At 38.6% G+C, this 12,285-nt stretch overlaps 1 long non-coding RNA gene across 2 annotated transcripts in view; it reads left to right on the forward strand.

Moving 5' to 3' along the window:
• The first annotated feature begins 1,766 nt into the window (after nt 1-1,766).
• Nucleotides 1,767-12,285, forward strand: part of LOC122160699 — a 41,173-nt gene continuing 30,654 nt past the window's right edge. Inside the window, exons 1-3 of one of the 2 annotated variants that reach the window (XR_006168936.1) lie at nt 1,767-1,861; nt 3,118-3,248; nt 3,330-4,913. This is a non-coding gene — a long non-coding RNA (uncharacterized LOC122160699). Of the gene's footprint in view, nt 1,862-3,117; nt 3,249-3,329; nt 4,914-12,285 lie in introns of those variants that run through there. The other variant, XR_006168935.1, reaches the window with a different exon arrangement.

The raw sequence follows: 12,285 nt of genomic DNA on the forward strand, positions 1-12,285 counted from the left end.
GCTACTCTCCAGATCTTATTTATTATGTTTTATTTACATCAGCTCCTCTCCAGAGCCAACAGACACAATCATTAGCAAGGGATTCTCATGTTCTTTCTGCCTGGAAAAGCCCTTGTAAAAGCTGGAGGCTGTTACAGAAGTGTAAGAACCAACAGTGTTTGTAGCCAAGCTCCTGGCTTGCTTTCACAGGGCAGCCCCTCTGGAAGCAGGGTTCTCAGTGTGAAGCACTCCTTCATAAGATACTGCCATATCAAGGAGTGATCTGACCCATAGGTATTAGACTTAAGAAGACCTACTCCAAACTCTGCAAACAGTGAATGTTGATATGATCTACAATCCTCCAGGATTAACATTTGCGTTGAAATCAGTGACCCTTTCAGCTGTATTACTTCCCTGTACACTCATTTTGTACTATTTAATCTACATTTTTCCCTTCATTAATTTTGAGCTATGAGTACTTCTACCTGATTTCCCTATGCTGCCAACAGTCTTCCCACAGCAGTTTCCAATTTTGTTTTCTTAAGTACTCCTAAGTACTCATAGCCTGTTGTCTTGTCATTTTTTCTCTAGACAGGGCAAATTCAGCAGCTGGTTTTTTTTCCTAACCCCTCTTAATACAACTGTGTCTTAGTTTCAGCTGGGATGGAATTACTTTTTTCAGACTGTCTAGTATGATGCTGTGTTTTTGGTTCAAGGAGAAAACCAATGTTGATAATACACCAATGTTTATAGGTGCTGTTTAGCAGTGTTGTATAGAGCCAAGACCATTCTCAGTGAAGAGCTCAAGGAGCTGAGAGAGAACAGAATAAGGAGAGCTGATGTAAGCTGTCATCACATGAAAGGAGTTTTGAAGGGCTGAGAGTTCATCTCTTCCTTCTGCTGTTCAGGGGCACACTGGGCATTGGTCAGAGGGTGGTAAGCAATTGCTTTTGCTTCACTTTGTATATACATTCATATATATATATTATATATACATACATATAGCCAAACTATTATCCTTTTCTTTTTCTCTCTCTGTAAATAGTTTTATCTCAACCTACAAGTACTACTTACTTTTTTCTGATTCTCTCTCCTATCCCACTGGGAAGTAGAGAGCGAGTGAGAATGACTGAGCAGTACTGAGTTACCCCCTGGGTTAAACCACAACAAATAGTTACTGGCCTCTGAACTTTGAGGATTTTGTTTGTCTGTTGGCTGCCTGAGTTTAGTCTCTTTATTTAAACTACCATTGATTGCTAGTAGGGAATGCTCACAGTAGTGCACGTGTGGCCTTTACCAGCAAGGACTGTGTAAAATGTTGTTTTGATTCCATGTAAAATACCTTTGTTCATGTAGCCACAAGGACAGTAATCAGTGGGATAAACAGAAAGCACTGAAGCCAAAGGTAAAATCACTGAACACTGTGAAAATCTGCAAATGTTGAAGTTCAGTACCCACTCGTAGGAGGGGATTGATTTTTTTTATTATCATTATTATTAAAGAAATTAGAAATACTATTTTAAATCCCTCTGTCCTTGTGTTCTCCACAGAACGCTCTGAGACAAGCCTATCAGCTGCCCATCTCACATAAAGACACTGCGCTTCACCTGCTGGTCTGCAGGGTGCTTGCCTGGTTCCCCCATGCAATGCATGTCCCAGAGTGCCACATCTTATTGCCTGGTTAATGTGTCACCTCCCAGGGCATAACATTTACAGAAGGAGGTGAAATAACTCAGCATAAGGCAAGGTCCAGTTTGAAAGCACTGATTTACATTCAGGGTAAAGAGCATGTATTGATAGTAATATTACAAAAGGAGACACACAGCGTATCCTTTTTGAAAATAGCTTCTACATTGAAGGGATGGAAGGTTTGGCATAAAGTGTATGTTTGTTAGATTTAATTTTAATTTGCAAATAAATTTGCATAATGTGCAGTTAAGATTATTTCAGAAGAATTTACAATACCCCCCATCTTATTTCTTTCTCAACACATTGTGAAAAACGAATGGGGGAGAGGATAATTGCTAAAAAACACAAACTTTTAATTAAAGGTATCTATATGCGAAGGTTCTTTCCTTAGAATGTTATTCAATGTTGCCACCTTCAGGCCAAAGTGTGTCTAGTGAGTAGGAAGATTTTACCGATACAGAATCTTTTGATTTTGTACTATTACACTTTTTAAACCACTCCAGTGCCTCCTCTTCTGTGTGCTGGGAGGGCAATGGCTGGCTGAGGTGGCAATATGCATTTGGAGAAGTTAAATTCCTTCAGCTTAAGGGAAGAGAAGCTGAGGGGAGGAGAATACCACAGCTACTACAATAAACATACGTAATATGTGGTTTCCTTTAAAAAATCATCTCAGAGAATTAGAATTATTCTCATTTACTGTCTGAAGGTTTCTTCAGAACTGCAAAGTATTTTCGTTGCTTTCCCTCTTCCAGATTTTTTCTCAGACTTTTACTTTCTCTTTTCAATGCTACTCTGGCAGCATAAAGGTGAATTGTAAAGTGAATAGATTCGGCTTGGTTGAAATTCCAAACAAAGTTAAACTTGAACTTATGGGAGGTAATCTCATACTTACGTAAGGAGAGTAAATTCTGCCAGAAAAGAAAGAAACTCGTGGTATAGAAACTGCATATTGATCTCAATCTATTGCAAAAGTGCTAAAGATATCTGATTGCAGGAAATTTGAGTCTCCCTTTAGGGGTTCAATGTTAAAATTGACCCTTCTAGGTAGGCACTCACATTCAGTAACATTCCTTTTGTCCTCCTTCCTGCCTCTGCTGGTTTCTTCCAGTGCTGGTCTACTGTGCTGAGCTATTGATTAACCGGTGGCACAGTCCCATTTTCTGTGTATCCCAACCTAAATCCTTTTGAAATATAGCACTGCAAAAACAGCGCCTTCCACCCAAAGAAAAATGTCATACTGTTCTGTAACAACAATGGCAAACACTCTCTCTTTGGACTGAGGAATAGCGCTTCACTTCCTGCTTAAATGGTTTTGCACTGTTGCACTAAAGAGCTGGCACATTACTCCCCACAGGTGGCTGCATTTCAGCGCCTAGGTGAAGTGAGTCTATTTCATCTTTCAGCCAAAGTGAGTACTAAACATAACATAGGGCTCCTCTATTTCCACAGGCTATTAACCTTCCAAAACATTCACCTCGGAGGCTAAACTTCGCAGTACTTCAGCTTCAATTCTGAGAAATGTCTCTTTTCCACAACAACATGATAAGTGAGAGTGAATGAAGTCCCTTGCGCAACAAACGGTAAGCATATGCCAGAGCTAAGCAGGGGCTTAAACAGCTTTCTGAACTTAGTCCTTCTCAAAAGTAACATTTTTATTTTAGCAGGTTTGAGGAATACCTCTTCATCCATCTTCAAATAATAAGAGAATGGCAATAAGAGACGTGATCTGACTGAACTTCTCTCTATGAAAGCATTTTAAAATATGGCACTTTACCCATGGTATTTTCAGAGGACATGCAAAATGCAGCAGAAATTTGGAAGAATTGAATACTGACATCTCTAACAGAAACCAGTAGGTCTGCAAAGACTCGTAGTGTCCTTGACCTGAAAAAAAAAAACACAAAACAAAACAAAACAAAAAACAAAAAACCCTAGATTTCTCGTGTGAGCAGAGGGGGGAGGGGAAGGGGAAGAAGGAATTATAGAGAATGACTTAGGTTGGAAGGGATGCTAAAGATGATTGAGTTCCAGCCCCACTACCATGAGCAGGGTTGCCACCCACATGATCAGGCTGCCCAGGGCCCCATCCAACCTGGCCTTGTATGCCCCCAGCTGACAACAGGACCACCTAAAAAAGCAGTTTTTCTCTGTTAGTTGATAGGGCAGGTGGAAAGGGTTTTTTACAAAGTAGTTGATCTGATTGTTAAACTACTGCTACTTCAAGAGTTTAAAGTGAGCGTATCCCAGGCAAACTTTGAGGGAGGAGCTTTGTCACAGACAGGGGGATATGCGTATATATACACTACATCTGGATTAAACAAGATGATGCGTACGTCTATAAGGTATTGCTGAAAACTGTTATAGAAAAAGGTAATAGCTAAGTATTCAATACCTAATTTTCATTTCCAATAATGTTTAGAAAAAAAAGATGTAGCTGAAGATGAAATACACTCTGTATTTCTAAAATGGGCAATTATAACCAGAAAAATGAAGTGATTAGTCAGAAATACTTCCTACAATGGAAGGAGGAAATAAAAGTGAAATTAGCTGCTAAAGGGATGAAAGTGCCTTCAACAATAATTCACCATTCAGTCAGTGGTAAAGAGAGCTTAGTGGTCCGAATAACAGATTTTGAAATATTTAATCTTCAGGATCCATGGATTTATAGAATAGAAATCTTGACTGTTTTCTCAAATTGAATTGATTGAGCTCTGTGCATTATATTACATGGTTTTATACTGATTAGATTTAAAACTAAATGTCCTTCTGCCCAAAAGATATTTCAAAATTCAAAATTGCATCATCATCATCATTATTTTAATATCATGGGTTTATGTCAGGGACACTGCAGCATTTTTTCTTCATCCACGGTAGCTCAGAAACCAGCATGCCAGTTGGCTGCCACCTTCCACTTGAAAAGCTGCTGTGGTTCAGTGTGACTACATGGGAACATTCATAATACACTAATCACAGTGGTATCTGTGTACTGTATAATCTTTGAAGTGCTTGAGAATGAATGGCTTATATGTATGTAGAATATTATTACTGTATGCTTAATTGGGACATGCTGAATAGAGATAGCTGCATTATTGGGTCGATTTCCTTGGAAACTGATGACAGTGTATAGTAATAACTGTTCATTAATGAACACAGTATTGGCGTATGTTCTGCTTAAGAGGCCTGATTTAGATTCTTCCAAATAAAGTGTTGTTTAGCCAGGTGACAAACATATGCGAAATACCGAACTGTTTTGTTTGTTTGTTTGTTTGTTTGTTTTAATATGCAAGTTGCCAGACCAAGATGAAGAGATGTATTCTCCTGGATTGTTGGGTGGCTCAACTTAGGCTGGCTGAGTTCAGTGCATCGGCTGAGGACAGGGCAGCCTGCCAGCAGAGCTTCACTTTCTTTGGATCTGGCACTGAAATGCTGCTGGCAACAGTAGTTTTCTCTTGGCATTTCTTAGCTCATCATAGGTGAGTGAGTGAGTAAGTGCACAGCCCCATGTACACAGTTATGCACCAAATACTTTGTCACGCCATCCAGTTATAAGCATGAAGAAGATCGCCATGGTGTATCTTCCTCCCAGTTTTCCCCTGTGGAAGACTTCAGGGCTTTGGAGGGCATATGCAAGCATGTCACTCTCTTCAGCGAGCTGTCTTGCATATTTACTTCTTCCTCGTCAGAGCCTTGCAAACTCAGCTTCAAGCACAGATGGGCCCAAGTAGACATTTTCATTTTAATTCAGTAAGTCTCCTCGGACTGTGGTTCAGTCAAGAGCAAAGCAGGAGTTCTGCTAAATTAAGCTGCTGTCTGTGGAAGGACTAATTCAATTTTTAGTCTTGAGAAAAACTGTGGTTTGATAGACTTGGCACATAGGTGGAACTGCCAACACACTGTCATGACAGATAGCCTTAAATCATTTGCTTAGCTGTAATATAGAAATGTATGAATGCACGCCTTCCTCCATAACGACTTTGATCCTCTCTCATCTGACAAAACACCTATCCTCTTCATAGGAATCACCAAGTCTTTGATTTCTTTGTTAGAAAAGTAACCATGTTAGTAAATGTTGCAAATCACTGTGTTATTTGTAACAAGGTATTAAAATAAAAAGCCCACAGATGCTCATTAATAATTTACAACCTCACTCTATAGCTGGTTAAGCACCTTGGACTGTTTTACTTTACCACAGAGCTAAAGAGAGTTTACCATTGTTTCTGTGTTGAGAAACCCTAGAGACATTGATAAATCATTTATCAGTAAAAGAATCTGCAAAGTTACCAGTAGGTGTGATCCCAGAAATTGTTTCTGCTTTCTTTTCAAAATCACTATTTCTTTTGATATTAAAGTATTGTTTTCCATGTCAGTAATCCTTCTAAATATTCTATAAAATGGATCTGGTAATTGCTGGAAAGCTGTTTTACTTGAGCTGCTTGAAATAGATATTGTTTGGTTTTTTTCTGTGCAGCTCTATGCATAGGTACTGGAGCTCCCATCTGCCTCCCTGGTGAGCAGGGTTACTCAACTTGTTCAGTGCAGTGGCTCTCCCTGGAGCCAGCCAGCTGCTTTTTGTGGAACTAGGAAAGAATCAGGGGTACCTCCTTGAGGAAATTCTCAGCACAACTCTTGGCACAGGCCGTAAAAGCATCTCACATGCTAATATTCCACTTACAGTTGCAGTTGTGTCATCCATACAAGTATCTTCTGATTAAGAGATGTGAGAACAAAATGTAGCCCTGTTAACTTATCTGTCAATTATCAGTAGTCAGATCCTAGATAATTAAAAACAAACTTCTTGTTAACAGACAATGGGAATCAATTCTTTGCACGGTCCTAATTTATTGTATTTCACAGAGAAGGTGAATCAGAATCCTGATTATTTTAATTCTCTGTAAGCCCTTTGAAGTCACAGGATGAAATAAAATTGTGACTGAGCCTAGCAATGGACAGGGATCAAGATAGTTTTTCTCTCCATCATGAAATGGAATGGAGTGTTATGAAAAGGTTTTCTTCCAGGTTTTGTCTAGGAAAAAAGAGTCAAATTGTGAAACAGAACATCAAAGAAAGGGAAAGCTATATTCTGAAATAGGCAGAGAGAGACATTTCAACTGTTCCCAATTTGCTAGAAAATATCTTTGCCTCTCTCATCATCGCCTTTCATATTTTTCCCTCTCTCAACTCTGTTAAAATAGTCACTGAGGCTAATGCCTAAAACTATAACAAATAAACAGCTTTAGTGTGGGGTGAATTTATAAAAGGATTGTTATAACTTGTGTCTAGGGACTGGAAAGAACTGTACATCATTATGCAAATATACATGGAATAGGCTAAACAGTGAAACAAAGAGGAAAAGAAAGGAAATCCCTCATGGATAGACCAGACAATTGACACAAGAATTTCCTCTGAAGCAATTCTCTCACATTGTGAAAATACATGTCTGGACCATTTTAATACTTTTTGTTATTTACTCAGTAGACCATAATGGCTCTGAAGCTTACTGCAATGTTTATTCAATAGGCTAAGTCTGTTTTTTTGGCCTATCGTGTGAATTTGTATTTCAGTAATTCTGAAAGGGTGTATTTTACTCAATGGACCACAGTGGCTTCTCTGGTGCCTGTTACATTGTTCAGTATTTTCTAGTATGTTGCAGCTCCTATGTTAATACAGATACAGTGATCTTCATGGTATGCTTTTTGACTGTGCTTTGACGACTTGTTTCCTAAGTCTCTTAGGTGCCTGAATAGAATATCCAATATATTATATTAGTATTGCACCAAGCAGTTTTACATTGTGCCAGGCTTCTGTCTCACTCTTTAAAAACAAAAACCTCCTGGAGATGAGAAGGTGGGAATTATGCCACTGTCCAAGGATTCCTGGAGGAGCTTACAGTTAAACTGGTATGAAAGAAATCCAATTCCCTCCAGTCTCCAGTAGTCTCTGCTTGAAATATTTATTTTTCTGGTTTATCTATAAACATCTCAATGACACTAACTTAAACACAAAGAATATAATGTATTTTTGAGACAGCTTTTGAGCTTTGCCTTTCACTGATTCTTTTCAGCATTCCCCACTGAGGATCTGCATATTTCTTAGTGATCCAAAAGCAAAACTGTAACATCTTAGAAATGTCTAAAGTACAGAGGTTTACTTCCAAAACCAAAAGCATCTCTAGGTTCTAGGGAGAGAGGCACTTTTATAAACAGCAGTTCTTGAAGACCACAAGACTTTTCACCTGTGCCTGACTTTCCTACAGAGTGACAAGGCCACACCTTGAGGTATTTATCTTAGATGCTGTGACAGGGTGAGGATCCCATATTAGCCTTGAAAACACCTTTTTGGATAAAAGCCAGATTGGACTTTCAGTGCATTTTAGCTGGAAGCATTTTATATTGTAATCTCTTCTCTTTCCCTTATTTTAGCAAAACAAAATTGATTACTTCTTTTTGTTGTTGTTGTTTCTCCTTTTCTTGTTTTCTTATTTCTTTCAATACTGTTGGCATTACCAAGACATTAACATTAGTAAGAGAGGAGTTTGCATATGCAAATTTTACTCCCTTAATTAAAATCAGGCGCACTTGGTTATGCTGCTGAGCCCCACAGCTGCAAATTTGTAAACAAAGGTTACATGCTTAGAAAGGAAAATGCCTTAAGTCACTTTTCTGTGGTAGACCTTCCTTAGTCTTTAGTCTGCTTTTAATGTGAAGCCCAGTGCTGAATTAAATTCTTTGTTCCTAAACTGGAATGCATGCTGTTCCAGGGGCTCATTTTGTGGTTATTTTGTTTAGACTTGGGATTGCTTTATTTCCATTTTGTATTTGCTCATCTAGCTTGGAACCTCTTGCTTTCTGGTTGGTAGGAATAAAGCAAATAAGGTCAGGTGAATGTTATATAATGTGATGAGATTAATAGGGAAAAGAAGCCATGGAATTCCAGCTTTTTTTTTTTTCTTCTTCTTTCTTTCTTCTCCTTTCTTTTCTTTCTTCTTCCCACCTCTACTCTTCTCCCACTGTGTGGCCTCATTTCTTGAAAACTTGAAGAATGCTGCATTTCTGCTGGAAGTTATGCACTCTGTTCATGGACCTGAGAACATAGGTTGGTGAGGCATTTTCCTTTTTCGAAAACATGTTTTCTGAAATGCTTACTTCTGTCCTTGTGCAGTAGTCTTTAGCTCCACTCAGTTATGTTTATACAGACCTTCTTTCTAAAGGGATCATTCAAAAGATCCAGTAAAAAGAAGAGCAATGAACCTAGCGGAGCATCCTAGTACCATGCGCGTCCTCTAAATCAGTTAATTTCAGAGATTTCATTTATAGCACAGCTCTATGCACAGTGTTGGCATGACCAATACACGTGGTGTGAACTAGGTGGAAAGGGGCATAGGTGAGGAATAATTACTGTTTAAATTACATATCAACGTCACGAGTGTACTGTGCAGATGGATCCTCTCTGATGCAGACAGTGATATTGCATTTTGATTTTTTTGAGCATAAAACACTGTAGCAGAGCAGAAGATTGTTTTTCTAACAAATGTGCAGCTGATTGAACTGTCAAGTTCTTTTTGACCACTTATCTCCATGTCTTAACATGTGAATCTAGTTCTGGAATAGATAAGGGAGTCACAAGAATAGCTGTTTATTTCAAGAAACTATAGGTGTTTCTTTAAAAAGCCATGTATGCGGTGCAAAGTAGCTGTGATGTTCTACCTTGCTGTTATACTACACTTGTTTTACAGGGCATAAGTGACTATGTGAGCTATTTGTAAGTAGAGAATGAGACTGTTGTTGTAGGCAAGAAGCTCTGAGATTTTGGAAGGTTATGCTGTGATGTACACTATTAATTTTTTAAGAACAAATATAGCAGAGACTTATTTTTTTCAACATTGATCCTAACTTCAACACTTGGAGGTCTTCTGTCCTTCTTGTTTGAGTATGTATTGGCTTTCACGTGTTGTGAAATATATGTGACAAAGTTCAGTATCTGCGCTGACAATTTTTCCAGAAAGAGGTGGGTTTGGAAAAAGGCAGCGTTCTTCAGAAATGGCAAAGTCTGAAGCTGATGCATGACATTTCCAGTTTGTAAGTTCTACTGACTCATTTCACTGAAGGATGGAGTGTAAGTCCAAGTCCACTCATCACTCTTCACATGCAGCCCCTAATTAGTTAGGGAAGACCAACAGAAATTACCAACAAACTCCACAGGCCTCTTGAGATCATCTAGTAGAACACAGCTGGCAGGACCTAAGTTCAAGGCATATCCCAGCTACCTACTCACCTACCAGAGTACAGCCTTAGGTAAATTAATTGCAATTAAGAAATACAATTTTGATCAAATCCCATAGAAGCAAAACGTATATTCAGCCATTCTACATTCTGACCCCACCATAAACATGCAAATTGCTGTGCTCTCATCTGTGACATAGAGACTTCACATCATCTGGAAAATGGATCTCTGCATTTTGTCTTAATTTTGCAGAATATTTAGATGCTTGGTCACAGCAATGCCCAAACTAGATTATTAATAGAAAGCCATGCATTTTCTAAAGATGAACTAGTACCAAAACAAAGGGCAAGTTTCAGTTATCAAGATAAAGTATCTTCTTTTGTCAGTTCCTGCACACAACGCATTAACATTAATGACAGTTTCAGCCACATGCATGTGCATCTCTCATTAACTCTAATGGACAATACATGCACATAGATCTCTGGTTACTACTGAGGGGAATTGCATATACGTGCAACACTCATTAGTATTAATGAGGGTTCTCCTGTGGGTACCTAATGATCATTAATGGGAGTTACACGCATGTGTATTCTCCATTAACATTAGTGGCACGTGCATCTCTCATTAATATTGATGGGGAAATACAGGAAGTCGTATCTCATTAATGTTAGTAAGAGCGATGCACACACTGCAAGGAGACAGCTTTTCCTGCTATATCTTCAATGACGGAAGTTTGAGCTGTTGTTAACTATTTTCTAAGGAATCTTTAGTTGGTGTTATCTTTTTTGGTGAATTATCCAAGGTCTCAGTGACCTTTGCCAGAATGCACAGGTTCCTTCCCACATGCATGATTTATTTTTGAAAAAGCCCAAACATCTTTTCTTTCATACTTGGCAGTATGCCATCTCTGTAATTTTTCTAAGTAAGCATATTTCTGAATTGCTGCTATTTCAAAGAACATTGTCTATGTGCTCTTCACAGCTTAGGGGTAGCACACACCACCTGCTGAGTTATTGTTTATAGGCACACAAAATTTATTACAAACTCTTGTAATCGTAACTACATTTTATATTGTACACTAAAGCAGCGTTGTGTTAAACTTTGACATGGTTTCTGATAAATATAGTAAAGATTAAAGGGCTTAGCTTCTCTTCAGAGGGGAAAAAAAAAAATTATGAATTTACTACAGTACAGAGTTCTTCATCCTTCCAGTTACAACGAGATTAAATTTCAGGTATTGCATTCAGTTCTGGGTCCTCCAGTACAGGAAGGATATTGAGTTGCTAAAGCATGTGCAGAGAAGAGCTACAAAACCAGTGAAGGGACTATAACATGAGTCATGGGGAACAGCTGGGGGAACTGGAGCTGTTTATTCTAAAGAAGGCTGAGGGGAGGCTTCATCACTCTCTAAAACTACCTGAAAGGAGATTGCAGCATGAAGGGTGTCTGTCTCGTTTCTCAGATGACAGGTGATAAGACAAAAGGAAACAGCCTCAAAGTGTATCAAAGGAAGTTTAGATTGGATGTGGGAAAGAGTTTATTCATGGAAGAAGGTGTTCAAGCATTGGAATGGGCTGCTCAGGGAAGTGGTGGTGTCACCATCCCTGAAGGCACATAGGAAATGTGTGGATGTGACACTAAGGGACATAGTTCAGTGATGTGACTTGTTTGCCAGGCTGAAGGTTGGACATGAGGATCTTGAAGGTCTTTTCCAGCCTATGTGATTTTGTGATTCTATTCTATGATTTGATGTTGCATTTGAATGTGTATTTGCTTACCTGCCAGACTGTTTCCATGGAATTGACTGTGTTTTATATCTCCTTTTTGAACATCTGCCATTGCTGTTGCACAATACCATTGCAGACATTCATATTTTATGTGGTGCCCTTCTGAGCTGTTCCTGGAGAACACTTCACTTTCTCTCCACTTTGGGGCATCAGCATCTGGGTGAGTGCTGAAGAGCCAGGGAGAAATATCGCATGTGATATGAACAGACAAGATTAAGGAGGAAGGCTGATCTACAGAAACTGGGGAGTGGTTGTGTAAAGTTCTGATCTGGCATACAAGTGATCTGCAAACAGTTCCCACGTACCCTACTGTGAGTTAAACTTTTTCTGTTCTTTGATGTATCTACCACCTTATATACAGGAATTATAACCTGAAATAAGATCTCTAGATGCCACCATAATGCCTTAGCTATAGTTAATACCAACAGAAACATCCATGCAGATATATGCTGTTTAAAACAGAAAATAATATATTTAGTTTTCAAAATGCCTTTTTGTAAGATAGTCTTATTGCTTTTCTCATTTGCTTGTACAGAATTAGAATATCCATTGCCCATGCAAATTAGTTACAAAAAAAAAAAAAAAAAAAAAAAAAAAAAAAAAAAAAAAA

The sequence above is a fragment of the Centrocercus urophasianus genome, unplaced genomic scaffold, assembly GCF_019232065.1.
Source record: "Centrocercus urophasianus isolate 14NV4802_14NV808 unplaced genomic scaffold, USGS_Curo_1.0 seq_18, whole genome shotgun sequence".
NCBI lineage: Eukaryota > Metazoa > Chordata > Aves > Galliformes > Phasianidae > Centrocercus > Centrocercus urophasianus.